Here is a 17,806-nt window from a genome sequence, read left to right as displayed (position 1 = left end):
CTGGATTGTTTTTCTAAGCTGGTAATCTGGTCCATCTTCTTCATATCATAGAGTCATAGAATTGAATTGTTGCCCATCTTTGGACCTGCTCCAGCACCTCAATGTCATTTCTACATTGAGGTGCCCAAAACTGAACATAGTACTCGAGGTGAGGCCTCACCAGTGCCAAGTACAAAGGCAGAATTTTTTCCCTAGTTCTGCTCACCGCACTATTCCTGATACAAACCAAAAGGCCATTGGCTTTCTTGACCACATGGGCACACTGCTGGCTCATATTCAGTTGACTGTCCATCATTACACCAAGGTCCCTTTCAGGCAACTTTCCAGCCACTCCTCCCCAAGTCTGTAGGGTTGCCTGTGACCAAAATGTTGGACCTGACTCTTGGTCTTACTGAAATTCATACAGTTAACCTTGGCCCAATGATCCAGTCTATCCAGGTTCCTCTGAAATGCCTTTCTCCCCTCTGGCAGGTCAACAAACCCTCTCGACTTGGTGTCGTCTGCAAACTTACTGAGGATGCACTCAATCTGCTCATCAAGATTATTGATAAAGATATTAAATAGAAGTGGCCCCAGTACCGAGTCCTGAGGGACAACATGAGTGGCCACCAATTGGATTTAACTCCATTGTCCCCAACTCTTTGGGCCTGGCCATCCCGAGAGTATTTCATACAGCTAAGATCTGGAGGTTTAGATAGGAAAATTTGAAACGAATGGTAAAACTCACTTTGACTTAAGAAGGAATTGTTATTTCCATTCTGTGGCTTATTAACAAGTTTGTTTTGAATTTGACTTACATCTTTGAATATCTATTAGTAGATAAGTTCTGAAAGACTGAATAAGTAGGAGTCACAGCAAATACAGATACTTTATTTATGAGGAAGTAGGTTTATTAAGCTTGTCTGAACCAATGGACATGAATAGACATTGGAACACTGTTAAACTCATATTTTCTAATGTAATTAACAGTCTGTTCATGAAAATCCTTTCTGCCTTATGAAAGTTTTAAATTGCTGAGTCTGACAAGAATGTCTGAAGTGGATTTTCTTTTAAAGTCTGAAAGGGATTTTAGTAATGGGTTAATGTTACCAACTGGTTTGGATTGGGTCGTCTACAGCTCTGTAAGTGCATATTCCAGTCCACTCTTCAAAGATTTTCATGTTGCAATCTAATTTAAGATTTTAAAATTACTTTAAATTGATTAACCATTGAGGTCTTGTCTTTTCCACTCTCTTCCTCTCTTCCCTTTTACTTTTTCTTTTCCTTAATAAATAAAAAAACAAAACTAAACAACACCAGAATTAGAGATTAACAGAGTAGGGCAGCATTTCTTTGGTTCGCTTCTTCTTGCGTGATTGCAAAGAGATTTGATGATACCTCTAATATACACATTCTCTAAATAAAAAAAATGTATATATTTTTAATTTTAGTTATTGCTGCATTTTAGAAGGTAGGATTACTGAAAATCTCATAGTCCTTTAAGTATTATGGATTTACTGTTTTAATTAAATTAATATAAATTACTGTTTTATGTTATTTCTCCTTTGTTTTAGAGCATTTAATCAAAACATATTCAAGTTTCTTGGGTCTAATCACAAATTTCTGTTGGCAGAATATTTGTTGGTATAGATACTGACCTTTGTCCTCATTATTAAGTTTCATCGTCCACCTCAGTTTCTTCCTTCAGACTGTTTGGTTCTGAGTTTTCCCTTTCCTGTGCTCAGTTTTCACTATTCCTGTTAGATTACTTTCTGTGCCCATACTTTTTTTTTCCTTGCCAATTTCTTATAGGTTTAATATAAAACTCAATAACATTTTCACACAACGTAAACTTTTAGACCTCTAGGTTGGATGAATATCAACTAGTCCCAGCATGTGATTCAAGAAATCATAGATTAGATGCTAACACAAAGCACTGAAAGAAATTTACAGAATGTAGGACTTGATGTGTATGCTGGTTGTGGTAATTAGTGAAGAAGGAAATGTTTAGCACCCCTCATCTAAAGTTATACAAAGTTATATAAAGTTTGTCTAATGTTATAGTGGGGTTATAGTGGCAATTATTTGTTCTATTGAAGGTAAAGTTAGGTGGCAGCATCAAGAACAAACAGATGCCTGTACTATTAACCAATCAAATGAAATCATTGTTAGAAAGTCTTCATATGTGTCTCTGAATAATTTCCTGTGTCAAAGGAGAGTATAAATTTCCGATCTGTGCGCTCTCTCTGTTTGGATCTTTGGCAGCTCAATTCTGACTTAAGTACAATTCTTGAAGTTTCATGCCTTCTCCAATTCCACTTGAAGCATTAGAGGACTTAATCCAGTTGCATTAAAAACAGTTAGGAAAATGTCTGCAGCCTGGTATACATCCATTCTTTCTGTAAAATTTGTTTAGGCCTTTTTGAACAGGTAAGGCTGAGGAATCACTTGTGTCCTGCATGATAACTGCCCTATCCTTTGGTCTTCCACTAGCACCAACATAGAGGAGGCATTCGTTAATTGCCCAAGCTGATGATTATTTTTGAGTTTGTACTTCGTGATTATTTCTATTTCTATGTAAGTAATTTTCTGTTTTCTGTGAAGATGAAGACTTTTGTATAACATGCTCTATTTATTAGCCAAACTCTATCTTGCAGTATTCTTTTAACCGAATTCAGCAGAAACTGTACAAACAGCAGAATATGTATCAGATTATTTGATAATTATATTCCTAGTCTTATTTGAATTTCTTACATGTATAGGATTTGACTTAAAAATTGGTAGGGTTTTACTGTGAAATTTCTTGACATCAAGAAATGCAAAGATGTGTAAAACTTAAATGTAATACAAGTCACTGTTCTTGAAACTTTTTAAAGCCTTCAACATACTGGTGTTGGCACTGGTCAAAAAGTCAGGCAATCCTGATTGCACTTGTGTAGCACTGTTTTATAGACTTGACTATGAGGAGTTTTCTAATAATAGCCAGAACTGTGAGTGAGCCTGGGTGTCTATCTTTCTAGTTTATCAGTCAAATCAGCTGTCTGCTGTATCAAAGAGGTGAAACTGCTCTTTCCTTCACTGATGTTTCCTACTAAGAGTATGAAACATTTTGTGTGTATACATGTACTAATTTTGTAATCCTGGTAGTTTTAATTCTTTAAACAGTTATTCATTTAGTTAAACTATTTTAAAGTAGTGGGCAGCTGTTGATTACTAATCACTTGATTACTGATTACTGGAAAAAATAATCCAGAGTAACCTTATAATTACTGCTGACCTGAATTATCATTACAATTAATATGCATGTAATATATTACTTGAACCACCCACAGGTCAGAAAATGATTCACCTTCATATCTGCTCATTTCCTCTTGCACATCTGTGCTATAATAATCATGACTATTTAAAAAGATTTAAAATGACTTTGATGGAGAATGAAATGGGAGGAAAGCAATTCAAAAGCTAGCAGCCATTCACCACACCTATTTCCCAAAACCACTTAAAAATAGAGATAATTTGAAAGAATCTTTTATATCAGAGATTGGGCTCTGGCTGTATGAGATTACTTTTTAACAATATAAGGTGCATAAGTTCCTTTTCATCGTGTGAAGAAAGTATGCCTGCTGGCAAATGAATCATATTATAAAAATTGATTGTATCCCAAAAGGGAAAAATGTTATTGAAGATCCAATGGCCTGGGATGATACACCATTGATCACTGTAAGAAATACTTCCAGAAACTGTTTTTAATCTTTCCACTAGAGCATTAGCAATTATTCTTTAGCTCATGGTGAGTAATGACTTGAGTTTCCCAGTTTCTCAATCGATAAAACGTTTACCCTAGTGCTACAAATGTGCTCTTTGCTTAGACAAGCAGAATTTTTCTTCCAATTACTCTTTTTTTAGAGTGACCTCATAAAATGTTTTTGAACATATTTCAATGCTTTTTAAAAGAGAAGAAACAATACTTTTCCTCCCATGTACTTTTCCTCCCTTTCTTCATTCTATTTTGAAAAATAAGTCATTAAGCTTCCATACAACTCAGACTTCTGTTGGATTGCATATTGTACTGTTTGCTCATTTTCTTCAAAGTTTGAGGTAACAGATACAACTAAATTGCCATTTATGTTTTTAAATTGGATTTAGAAAATGATACAAAAAGCTGCTTTTTCAAAAATAACAACAAAAACCAAAAAAACAATCACGAAGCACAGTGTTTGCTGGCTAATGATAACTTTGTAGGCTATAAAATCGAGTTATAAAGATAGATTTTCAGATGCTTTTTTATGATTCGAAAGTTAATGTTCAATCAACTTTCTCTTCCCCAGAGATTGCATTTTTTCTCTCTATATATGAAATATACATACATATCTAATGAGAAGTTAATAGCCATTATTTCATATTCTAGATGCCCTCTGCTTGGAACAAGGTATATTTTACTTCATTTATTACAAACTTCTACTCTCCTATTTGTATTGTGAATTCTGAGAATTTTAAAGGAGATGGTTATTGTATACTTCAGCAGATTTAATGGGAAGAAAAATTTCACAGCATAAACTTCCTTGAACAAGGATGTGAATAAAATGCAGGCTGTGCTTAATGTGGGAGTTGAGCTTGTTCTTGACCAGGGCAAACAGCAAGAGAAAACTTGAGAGAAGTTGTTAATGAAAGATAAAAATCTTTTAAAAGTGTACAGGCAATTCAAAACACAAGTCCAAATGTTTGGCTTTGGTGGGAGCAAGTAGATTTTATTGACTTAATTGATCTACATCATCTGCAAATGCATCCTATGAAACAACAATAATATCTACCATGTTCCTTGCAGAAAAGTAAACTACCCATTTGTATTGTTATGTGTAAGGGTAGAAAAATTATTACAAGAATTTAATAAAAAAGTTGGCTAAAACGAAAATTCAGGGAAGAGTGACTTTGGAGAGTAGAAAAGAGAAACATCAAACTAACTTTCTTTCACCTCTCTTAACTTTTCCTATGGTAAACAGGGAGAGGAACATGTGGTACAAGAGAGTATAGAAACCATACTTAGCTGTTGGAAACCAGTCAACCAACCAATTTAAAAATGTTCATTATTTAAATTATGTGCATCAAATCAATAATTCAATCATGCAAAAGTACATGAAGAAGCAGAAACTTCTCCATTTAGCAAAAATAGTGCAATATGTAGTTTTTTGTTAGTCTACTGTATTATTTTTTATTAATAATAAAAGTGAAGGGCTGATGCCCTACTATACTATAGTATAAACTATAGTAATGATGTAATTAGTTAGAGCGTGCAAGAAGATATTCAAGCTAGAAACTAACCAGCGTAAAACACATCCCAAATATCATCATATTGAAGGTTTTTAATCATCTTATTAATCCTTTTCTATGCCATCCAAACTAACATTTCATAGCCCAGTTTCACTCTCCGTATATTGTACTAATATATCAAGGGGTAGGCTGACCAATTGTAATAGCAACAGGAACCAAGGGCACTATAAAGATGGGTTGCTTTCATAGCTTATATTGGAGCTTTGGGTGCTAGTCCTGTCATCTATCCTGGGTCAAGAGGACAGGGTTGTTCATCCACTTGTTGTTCTTGAGATTACATCTATCTGGGGAAGGAATCAATGTTTGCATACCTGCTCCTTTGGTCAAGATGCTTGGATCTGAAGATGTTTCCTCTGGTTAACTTAGTATCTACCTCCTAAACTAGTATTTAGATTTAGGTTCAGGAATCTATTTTTAAAATGTGTTTGTGAATGCTAACATTCTCACTGTCAGAATGTTCATTTTTCTTATGAAAAGTTTTATCAAAGGCACTTTGCTCAGTGTCTGTATTCTATTACTCTGACTTGTGGGGGTTCTTTGGAATGATAGAAGTCTTTTAATTCTTCTCTGAAGCTCCTGTGTATGCCATGATTTCTACAAAGGTAGCAGTGAGGCTGAAGGTCTCAGATCCTCATGAGAAAATTGGACAAAAATAACTAGAACCTTATATTTTATTTTATTTATTTTATTTATTTTTAATCAAGTCAGAAATCAGCTATCTGCCAGTAGAAAATATCGGCATTCCTAGAAACAGGGAACCAAATTTTCATTTCCATTTCCTTTATGTTTTGTGCTGTGGCAGTACCATTATTTGAATTCACATTGTGTGGAGACTTTTAAGTCAAACTGCAAGAAATAGTTTGGGAGAAATCTCATGTTGTGTGTCCTATCTAGAGTTTGGACATGACCATTTAGAGAAAGCTTCCACTGAAGCTGATCAAAATTCCTTGCCAAATCTTATCAATGGAAAATGTGACCTGCTGGGCTTTGGTCAAATGCTGCTTTGTAAAGGCCTTTGCTTCTACTTGTATCTTCTCATAATACGTAACAGTAAAGAGTATGTGTCAGCACTCTTCCCATATCTTGTCACCCTTAGAAATGAATACAGGTTTGGTAAGTTCCAGAAGATCCTCAGAGTGATGGGAATGTACTGAGCCACCTATTTCCAAGGGAATCAACAGAGAATGTTTGTAGACAATCACAAAATTCTATTCATCTAGAGAGTAACTTGAAGTGTGACATCCTTGTGTTTCTTTGAAGGAGAAGTTAGCCTCTCTCATTTATCTGATGAAGGTGAGTGTGAAGAGGTGTAATAAAGTAGTCAAATAGGTGTAAATGTGCAGCTTAACTCAGGGTTTTTGAGAAAAGTACACACAACCTACACGATTTTCTTATTTAATGAGATAAAGGAATTCATCTGCTTCAAAAGACAAAGTAGGGAGTATCTCACTATTATCCACAGATAATATGCAAGTATGTAGTATTTTATTCTGATTAATGTTCTCACATCTACTTAGTTTTTGCTGCCTTCGTAAATGCCTTAATTGTACTAAAATCTGACTTCTACACTTACTAATATCTCAATTAGATTTCTGGTATGCAGAGTTCAAATTAAAATTTGTCCATCAAATGTAGCAAGATGCATCTACTAGTCTGGTTAGTCACGTCAAGTACTATAATATTCAGAGACAGAGTTGTCATTGACAGGTCTACAGAGCCTAAGTCAGTATTGTCTTTGCCTTTGAATCTCAACGACTCAGTTCTCTGTATTTTCTTTCAAAATTTCAACTTTCTGACTTTACAAATTTTAAGGTTTAATGCAGTGAGGAGCACCAGTGGAGATGGAGTTTAGAACAAAAATGGTCTGAAAAGGTCCAGACGCTGGCCTTTAGATGGCAGTGTGTACCTGTTGAATAGGAATTATTATTGCCACAGAGTAAAATCTGCGAAGCAGAAAAAATTTTCAAAGGTGGAACTGAGATGAGGTTCTATTGTCAAAATATAATGAGGTAGAGATCCCACCTGAGATCCCACCTTATCAGAATTTCATTGTTGGCTGTCTGCTTCCAACTAAATTTTAATAAACAAACAGGAAGATATGATGAAATTGGTATGCTTATATTTTTCTTTTAAGTTTGAGATTGTATATTGAAACTTTTTATTTGGATTTATGAGAGCAAACCCAGACTGACAGTTACCTGTAATAATTTTCGGCTTCTCCCTGTTTTTCCATGTGAATTTACTACTAAATATCTAAAGAAGCATGTGATGTGATAGTCGGATATCACAGACCAAATTATCTTTGAACATACATGTAATAAGAAAAGGAGCTCATACATAAGATAAGAAAGTACCCATATGCACTTAAAATCTGAACAGTAGTTTGATGCATGGCCTCTGCATTTTTGGGAAGGAGGACAACAAAAGTTAATTTTTTGCATGTGTCTTTAAATTGTTGTGCCCATCACTTTCAATATATAATGTATTTATATTATACATAAATAAATATTGTAATCTGTTTTATTTATTATTCCTTTTTATTATAAAGGTTTTTGGTTTTCCTAAGACCTAAGGATTCATTGCATGAATACATATTTCTATAAAGCTATTATTAAGGACAGAAAGGAGGTAAAATTTGCATGAAAATAAAACTATTCAGTGAATTTTACTTCATATTTCATGTCAGCCAAACACAGTTTCTTTTAAGAAATTGTGATAGTCCTTGTGTACTTCAGAGAACTTTCTCCTCTGTCTATATGGACAGGGATTCTATGATTTAGGATTCTATGTGGGGAGATATAACTTATTCCTAAAGATTATCTGGCATCCATATTCCCCAGACAGGAATTTTTACTTCTGACTATCAAAGAATAAGATTTGCATTTGTTTTCAAAAGCAATAATTTAGTTAAATCAGTGAAAATCAGTAAAAATCCGTGATTGTACAAATGGTTAGCAGTGATGCATGTGCGTAATCTAAACTCACTAAAAGTCAACAAATAACTTCAGTAGATACGGGCATATGTGACCTCATTTTTTCCCTTTTTATCTTTGTTCACATAAAATATATTATTGTTCCCTTCAAAAATTTCAAGCTTTGTATCCTATATCTGTATTAATATAGGGATTATGAATGCCACGTCTGATATGTACAAAATTATCTGAGTGAGCCATCCAACGTAAAATCTTATTCAATTGCAAAATTTTAAAATTACAGCATAAGAAAGCATGTTGGTGAACACATCTCTTTTAAAATTGGTGTGACTCCCTGGAAGTGTATATATATACATATATATATGTCTCATATATATATATGTTCTCTTCCAGTCTTTAATCACCAGGATAACAAACTTCTTATTGGTTTCATTGGTGAAGGATTAGTCATTAGACTATTTAAAGATTTAACTTACTCCTTTATTACTTGAATTTAGCGGAGCTTGAAATGTTCTTAGGAATTTTTAGAATCAGGCCTTCTTTTAAGATTTATTCATAAAAGGGAATTTAGAAATGAAACATTAAGAAGTCTCTATTTCAAACTCCAGTGAGCCACAATGTAATTTAGCAGAAACTAGAATTCCTAGCCCTTTAACCTTCTCAGAAATATACTTCATCTCTGCCTATTCCTTTCTTTGTTATCTAAATCTCTGTGTTATGTATTTGTCTATTACATAGATCTTTGACACTGGAACATCTTTATATTTTTTAATAGGGCTTAGCATAATAGATATCTTTGTCTTGATTGTGAAGAAGTACCAGTAATAATAATGGCCTTGTCCTTATAACTAGATATAGAAGCCCTGGGAGTCATGAAGTGTGCTCTTCAATTCTAATAGGAGCAGATAAATGAGATCTAGTAGGTGTGTTCATTTTTCTAGAATTAGGTCTCAGCTTGGGAACTGAGGTTTTTCCTCATAAGAGTATGTAATTTAGGTAAGGATCTAGATAGAACCAGGCTAAATAGAATTAGGATAAGAAAGCAATTATCTGTAATTTTATGACAAAGTTAATTCCTAATCTTGTGAAGAACTTTGTTTTTGTTTGTTTGTTTGTTTGTTTTTGTTTTTGTTTTTTGCTGGATAAAAACACAGACTGTACAGTTGTCTATACCATTACATAGACACATCATAACTTTTACAGACGTCCAGCTGTAGGCTTCATTTAATTTTGTTGATTAAGGCTTTCTTGTCATTACCTACACCTGAAGGTAATGGTATTTTTGAACACAAAGATCTGAGTGACCTGAATCTGCTTCCTTGAGTTTTAACAGCAGAATAATTTTTGCTGATTACTTTATGCAGGAGGTTGACTGAGCCGAATTCATATCTAATTGAAGTTGACCTGTTCCTGCCTGTTTTGTTTCTTGCTCTTCTAGGCAATTATATTTGTAGAACTTGTGTTGTATTTCAGTGCCAACTCTTTAAGTAGAGATATTCTGCATAGTTCTCCATTTGTATTTCTGTGCAATATAGCAAGCATTTGATGTGAAAAATGTTAGTTTGCAACAGATTTAAATTATTTTTATTTTTTTTTAGTTTGGTTTGGTTTTTTTTTTTTTGCTAAATTCATGAGCATGGAAGTGCTGAAGTTGTAGCATATTTAAGTATACTGGCTGTAAGATCAATGGAAACAAGTACCCTCTGTCACTACATGATCATTTGAAAAACCTCCTACTGATACAAATTAGCTGCAAAAAAGGGCAAGAAGACAGCTACAAACGTTATGAAAACAGAGAGACAAGGTGAAATACATGCGTGTGATTTTTAAGAGATTTTCTCTGAAAATAACAAAAAAAAAAAGCTTTCTGTCAGCATTTACTGTATTTACACAGAAACTATTCAGTCACATGTGTTTTCAAAGAAGTGGCAATTTCCTGTAAAATTTTTTACAAATCCCTTCTAGCAGCTGTAGACGGAAATCCACTACTCCTTCAATGAGTGACCTTCAGTGTTTGGATCCCAGTGAGTAAACAAACATTTACTCAACAGAGGAAGCCCTGCTGTGGCTATAACATTAACATTACTGTACATTACACTGCTCTATTAGTTTATTAGAAACTAATCCTTTTTCTGCCTAGGAATTATGACTTGAAAATCAAAGCATTTTTCTTAGACCCTGCTAACAAGTCAGAGCCTGATAAGTGCAGATTACTTTGTTTAAGGGCTTACAAGACACGACTTTTTTTCCTGTGTGCTTGTTTTCTTCTTACACTGTTTGTTTTACCTTTCAGGGCACAAGTTTCCATAAATTCCCTATGTCTTAACTGCATAGAAGGTATTTTTAAACATAGCTCTTACACTGGAGCGTACATTAAATATTTGTTCAGCTGATTAGAACAGTTCTACATTTATTTAATGTTTGAACAGTAAACAGTTTATTAAGGACTGAAATGTCTTCTTACACACACACATGCACACACTCAGGTCTCATTAGAAGAGCTCTTTGGAAAGGTATAAGGAAGGAGACTCATATCTTAAAATCATCTCAGATACAGTTCATCTCTAACAGCCCATGTCCTTCATAATGTACCTTCACATAGTGTCTAAACTAGAAAGAAACTGAAAAATATCTAGAATATTCTGAAGAATGCTTAGTACTGGTCTGATATAGCTGTGCTTGGAGATTAATAGTTCAGGGAAAAAAAAAATTTCCCTCATATACATATTTGTTGAGCCTTCTTCACTGTTTGTTTTGTCCAGATTTAAAATTTAATAGTTTAAAATTAAGTTACAGTCTGAAATATAGTAGTTTTTTACACTGTAAGTAGTAAATAGTATTATTTTTTTCCATATTTTTCAGTATTAACTCAGAAATGCAATTTGATCCAATATTTATGTTGGGACAATACACAATAGATATCTCACTCCTCTGCCCTGCTTCCAATCTTTGCAACAGTATTGGACTTGGAAAGTAAGAAGTGTTCTTTCATCCTGTTCATTTCTAGAATAACAAAAATTCAGCAGATTGTATTAGGTCCATTCCTCCAGCATCCTGTCATTGACACCCAGTCAGCTTCATGGCTTTTGGTAGATTGCATAGTTATAACTGACTGAAATGTTGTTGATAATTTACGGGTGCAGTAAAAACACTGACATTCCACGTGCTTGAAGACAAGCCATTTTTCTCTCTTCTAACTGTATTGGCTCTAGGTTAACTTAACAGACGTACAAAGCAGCGCAATTTCTCGTCACATAAATGAGTGGGCTGTGACTCCAGAAACATGAGGAATGTTCCTATTAGTACATACATGTCATTGTTCAGAGATAAATCTTCAATGGAATTGCAAAGTAGGGGGGTTAATTTCTTATTGTGGACTTCATTTCTAGAGTTGAGAGTATTATAACAAATTCCAGTCTGCTTGGGAGCAAGGTAACTGTTGTTAGGTTTTGGTTTGTTTATTTGTTTGTTTATTTTGGAAAATAGGAGACATGGAATAGGAAAGAAAAACATCAATGATTAGATATTATCTTCAAGTTGTTTAATATTAGTCACCCATAAATGAGAGAAGAAGAGTAGAACTACATGCAGATTGAAGTACATGATTTTAGCATTTGAAAGTGGAAGAACATATTGCTTCTGCTTTACAATGCAACAGAGAAGAAAAAAATATTCCCTCATCCATATCCCAAAGCTAATGTAGAGGTGGAAGCAATCTACCTTTTCTACCAGGTTTATTATTATTATCATTATTGTTGTTGTTGTTTTTGTTGTTGTTGTTCTATCTTTTTCTTTCTTTCTTTTTTTTTTTTTTTCAGAATTAGGCTGAAAGTTAGTCTGGCATTTATATTAAGTTAAAAATTCTAAAAGTACAGGCATTTTAAGCCCGTTTTCAGTGACATCCAGTACTCTAAACAGTATGAATAAGTAGAGTGAACAAGAAAATCTCTAATAGACTTACATGAGAGAATAAATAGTTCATGCTTTTAAAGCCAAACCATCTTATGTTCTTGTTAGCAAAGATATCCTATGAGGTATGTCCTATTTTGTGTGTATGCAAAAGTGCTTTTGGGAGTGAAAGGTAGCTATCCACAAATAAAATCCAGGCCCTGATTTTGATTAGGCTATAGAAAGATCCCTAACTTCAGGTGAGGTAAGGATTCCAATCCTTACATGAAGTATTCACTATGTTACCTACAAAGATAAAATTACATGTTTGTAAGAGATCACAGGGTAAAGGTGTAACAGAAAGCAAGGAAGAGTAGCTTAGAAGATGGAAAGCCAAGACATACAAGTTGTGTCCACAGATTCACAGGAGCTGTGTGATGGAGGTAACAGTCATCTAAGAAATATGATAATTTTTCAGAAATTACAAAAATTGTAGCAACTGCATCAGTAGGGTTTGGTTAAGGTCAGACAAATGATGATACTGTTAGAGAAAATCTTTAAAAATTTCTTAATTAATGATGCTGAATCCAGAAAAATTATGTTTTATGGCATACTTCAATAATAAAACAGTATAAAATGCAACAGATTTGTGAATGTATGTGACTTTTTTGTTTGTTTGGCTGATTTTGTTCTTAACTAAAATAGTACAGAAGTAGTTTCCATAAGATCTGTCTGTGTTATCTGTCAACTTACTAATGGGTCTCATCACAGGAAAACTTTATGGATTTTACTGAACTCTTCTCTGAAATCTCCTAAAAGTTAGTTCGTGAATGTCTAACAGCAATAGCTTTCATAGGTTCTTCTGGCATAATGAGTTGGACCAAATAGCAAATACAGATATACAGAGGATAAACTATGAAAGGAGAGGTGAAAAATATTTCTTAAAGAGTGATTTAACTAAATCTTCAAAAGTGTGATCAGAGGGATGCTTTCTGCAAATACCTAAGTTATAATAAACATTATTCTAACATTATAGTTAGTATTGGTATTGGCTTTGTAGAAATGCTCAATATGTGTTACAAGCTAACAGGTAAATTGGTTCAAAGTTTTATTGCCTATGGTCAATTGCCACTATCACAGAATAATTTATGTTGAAGAGAACCATCTAGTCTAATCTTTTGCTTGAAGCACATCTGTGGAGAGCAGCAAGTTACTCGTGAGTTTTGCTCATCAAATATCCAGACGAGTTTTGGCCATCTCCAAGTGTAGAGTCTTTGTGACATCTTTGAACATATATTTGACCATTCCTGTGGACACAAAAATATTGCTTACATGAAAATCTCCAGTTTATCTTCTTCTGGCTAATATCTTTTTTTAAAAAAAAAAAATTATGCATCTTCTATTAACATCTCATTATGCTCTGACTCAGTAGTTGCATACAGTAATTAGATGCCTCTTCTTCCAAAGGCCAAAGAAGTCTGACTGTTGGGAGGCTCTCCTCTTACAATCTGTGTTTAAGTTTCCTTAGTAGCTGTACTTGTTTCTGGATGTCTGGGAGACCGCAGTTAAGCAAAATACTTAAATACAGGTGCTGAGAAGAGTGGAATCTTCACTTCCATTATCATACCGGCTATGGTCTTGTTAATACAGCTGACAGTGCTTTCTGTGGTTCTGTAGTTTAATTCTGAACTACCATCCATACAGAATTACTAAAATAACCTACATATCTCTCTGACACATAATGAAAGGGAAACAGTTCTGAAAACTGCCTGCAGCAAGGCAATGGCAGTTTACCAGAAGTGTTTTGGTACCATCCAGCTCTCTGCAGATGTTCTTGATGTAATATAAAAATAAATAAAAAAATAAAAATTGTTTTTCATGCAGAATAGAAAATAGATACTAAAATAATTTCAGTTGGAAAGACCTAACAAGATCATTGATTCCAACTCTCAAAATATTTTTTTGTGACCCAAGATTAAAACATACCAATAACTTGTTATGCATCTCTCTTGAATATTGGGAGAAATGAGGCACCAACCATCTCTTTAGGGAGCCTGTTCCAGTGTTTTGTCACCCTCTTGGTAAACCTCTTTTAGCACAGCTTTGTGCTGTTCTAGCAAGTTCTGTTGTCAGTGACCAGGAACATAGCCTAGCACCTCTCTGCTTCTCATCTTCAGGGTGAGAACACACACTGCTACAGAGAGCAGTGTGGTAACCTCTCAGTCTCCTATTCTCCAGACTGGACAGCCCAATGTTTTTCAACCCCTTCTCACAGTACACATCTCCCAGTCCTGTTAACAGGACAGGACAGCTGTGTTGACGTCCTCTGAATGCTTGCAAGAACATCTTTTTTTATGTTGCAAAGTCAAGTACTGTACACAGTGTCACAGGCAAGTCTGCACTAATGCTAAGTACAGTGGGAAAATCACATATTTTGACTATTTGACAGTGGTGAGTTTAATGCTAAGGACTGCAAATCCTTTTATAAACTATACTAACAGGAAAATCAGGTGTTCTCAGACATATGTTTAACTGATATTCAATTTTTCCAAACCTCAGTTCAAATTTGGTTAGTCTTTTTTGTTGTCCTTTTGGATGGGGAAACTAGCAAAGAAATATATGTATAATCTTGGCTTCTTGGAAGAAAACTACTTGCATATCTGATTTACAGGGGGACAGAATTCATTTATCTCATCAATTCGTGAGAAATATTTACCTTCTAGAAGATCTCGAATTTCTTAATGCATTTGTAACGTCACAAAATAGAACACCCAACTTACTGTTAATAGAAAAATGAAGAATTTAAACTACTATATTGCTGCTAGGCATCACTGTCTCGCTCCGATTTATAGGAGGGAGATGAGGTTCTTTTAATATTACATACCCGGCGTGAGATTAAGAAACAACGGTTCAAATGTTGGTCCGACCAGTTTATTATAATCCTAATCAGGGAGACGGGGAAGGGAAGGAGGGCGATAGAAAAGAGAGGAAAGAAAGCAAGAGTTGCGTAAAGCGGGGATAGTCACCACCAGGATCCCGCAGCAGTCCCGTTGCACGACGTTTCGATGGTCCGAGGTAGATGCAGCAGGGGGGGAGAGAGAAGCAGCGTGGCCGGCCTTGGCAGCAAGCAGGTGGCAGAAGGAAGTCGCGGAGCCGATCCACGAGGAAGCGGCAGGACTCAGGTAGCAGGCCCAGAAGAGTCCGTCAGCACGCAGGAATTCCGTGGTGAGGGATCTGATGGCAGACACCTTCCCTCATGGTTTTCGGTTCCTCCTTTTATCCTCCTTTTTCTCCTGCCTACGTGACATCCTTGGGCGCTTGAGCAAGAGTCATGTGCTATCCCCGAGATGGCCATCATCCTGAGATAAGTCCACACAAAAGACCGCTTCACAGCTATTTAGCTGCAGCTTATCTTCCTCTCCTTGCCCCTGGCCTTGTCCATCAAAGTTCTCCAGACAAAGGATTTCACCACCTTTGCCCAGGACTTGCCTGGACTTGTTCATCTATGTCCTTCAGACAAAGGATTTCACCACCTTCGCCCAGGACTTGCCTGGACTTGTATAAGTCCATCTGTGTCCCCAGCAAGCTTTGAGACACTGATGTTAGCAGAATAATATCTTACAATCACAATCATACATGCTTAAGAAAAAATTAAGCTGGTTGTAGACTTACATTTTTTCCTCCAATAAAACAAAACAAAAGCAAAAGAAAGCAACAACAACATCAAAACAAAGCCAGAAAAACCACACCCCAAAAAATCATGTCCAGTGAAACAAATAATTTCTAAGGCTGGAATATATTTGGCTTCTTTTTAGTTATCAGCATATATATAGGATTTTTTTCATTAATCTAGTTTACTTTTTGTGTAAGCCTTTAAGTGGCAAAATATATAAATACATTAAAAATGAAAAATGAAAAAAAACACCCATCATCATCTGTTTAATAAAATGAAGTTTGAATATTATCTTCCACTTGCACTTTCAGTTCAGTGAAATTAGTGGATGACAGGTTTCATACCTTGCCAGTCTCACAGCAGGCATCCCAATTTCTACTTCATTCACAATGGGCCTAAGGGCAAGCCAATGTTTGCTGCAATTTTCTACAATAATAGCAAGAGAGTTTAGCAGTAATGGATAAGTAGGGAGAAAATTAAGCAGTTTTCTGAGATACAGAAATGAAGCCAGAAAATATTTGGCCTCATGTTAGACTTCAAATTCATAGTCAATTTATTAGTGTAATTTAGTCCTTGCATAAGGCTTTGAGTGATAAATTTACTAAAATATTTGAAATGCCAGCTATAAGAATAACTCACAAATTGGTGAGTAAAATTAAAAGACAATGTAAAATAAATACTTCATTTTCATCTCATACATGAAGATTTATAAAGGTCCTTGAAAAATGAGTATTTCCACTTACTATAAATGGGTAATATTAAATAAAAATGTTACAATATTGAAGTTTGTGAACTAAAGATTTTATTTAGTCACAATATTTACCAAGTCTTAGGTAGTATCAAATTTAGTTTTGACTGGCCTATGTAGGAATGGCCTGTAGGCAGATTGCTATCCTTTTTCAAACATAGAACACACTTTGGAAAACCTGCAATATGACAGATTCTTCATTGGCTCAAATGCAACAGTTTGAATTAGATCTTGAATAATTGGTTTTGAACTGGTTTGTATACTGTATTCTAACCAAACCACAGACTCCAAAAAATCCATTTTGACCAATCAAAGTAGCAGTGCCAAACCACTGAAGTCAACCCCTCCGGAAAGGTGAATTGAAAAGATAGATTAAAGGTGATTCAGATTACATAGATATATGGTCATTTAAAAATGTGTAAATATTATCCATTGCAATTATAATAAATTCTGTAAGAAAATACTTTGAGGTTTATCTTTAAAAAAATTGTATTTAGTAAGTATGAATATATGTTGCTTTATTGTGGACTTGCACCTCTTTGATTCTAAACTCTGAAGTATGTGTGACATACAGAGTGCTACAGACATAACATAATTGACCAAATTGTCAGGTATGTTTTTGCTGAAGTAGTTCAAAAGACTTTCATTCTGTAGTGAGAAGTACTGTCGTGGGATTTGCATTTGTATTCTTGAGAGTTTTGGTTTAGTAGATTTGGAAGCCAGACTACTACAGAAAATTATGCAATATTATATACAAGAGGCACTGAATAGTGTAAAGAGACCCTTCTCCATGAGCACTTTTGAGGGCAATCAGTGACAGAAGTGAGAATCAGTAAATTTAAAATATGTACAACCCTCCCTGCCCAAGCAGAAAATAAAACAAAGCAAAATGAACAAAAAAAGCCCAGAAGAATAAAGTAGTTGTATCTTCATCAAATCTAAAGTTTTCTTGATATATCTTAAGGCATGTCACTCAGTATTACTCTTGTATCTGTAAGAAGTGGATATATAAAAGACAGAGGATCTGAAAGTAGCTTTTATCACAATCTTGTGTTCTTATTGTGCTAGTGAATTAAAAAGAAATTAATTATAAAATATCTGTAGCAGAATCTGAGCAAGTTAGTACTTCATGATACAAGAAAATTTATGAGAAAATTATTTGTACTTGAATAAAAAATCAGAGTAGGAGTTTGGCCGGTTTAAGGAGCCTGACCCCAGTTTGAAGGAGGATAACTGAGTTATACTTCTATAATGATC

General features: G+C 34.7%; 1 long non-coding RNA gene across 2 annotated transcripts; it reads right to left on the bottom strand.

Moving 5' to 3' along the window:
• Positions 1 to 13,219: 13,219 nt before the first annotated feature.
• Positions 13,220 to 16,203, bottom strand: LOC146542220 (uncharacterized). 2 transcript variants are annotated; one of them, XR_014880433.1, is made up of 3 exons: positions 15,013 to 15,877; positions 14,845 to 14,907; positions 13,220 to 13,435 (listed from the first exon to the last, which is right to left on the bottom strand). It is a non-coding gene; the product is annotated as an uncharacterized LOC146542220 (long non-coding RNA). The 2 variants fall into 2 exon arrangements; XR_014880432.1 differs by lacking the exon at positions 14,845 to 14,907 and having other exon boundaries at positions 15,013 to 16,203.
• Between the last annotated feature and the right edge of the window lie 1,603 nt (positions 16,204 to 17,806).

This window comes from Meleagris gallopavo, chromosome Z (assembly GCF_905368555.1).
Source record: "Meleagris gallopavo chromosome Z, MGAL_WU_HG_1.1, whole genome shotgun sequence".
NCBI lineage: Eukaryota > Metazoa > Chordata > Aves > Galliformes > Phasianidae > Meleagris > Meleagris gallopavo.
The sequence above is the reverse complement of the archived record's forward strand: the minus strand, read 5'-3'. Positions and strand labels throughout refer to the sequence as shown.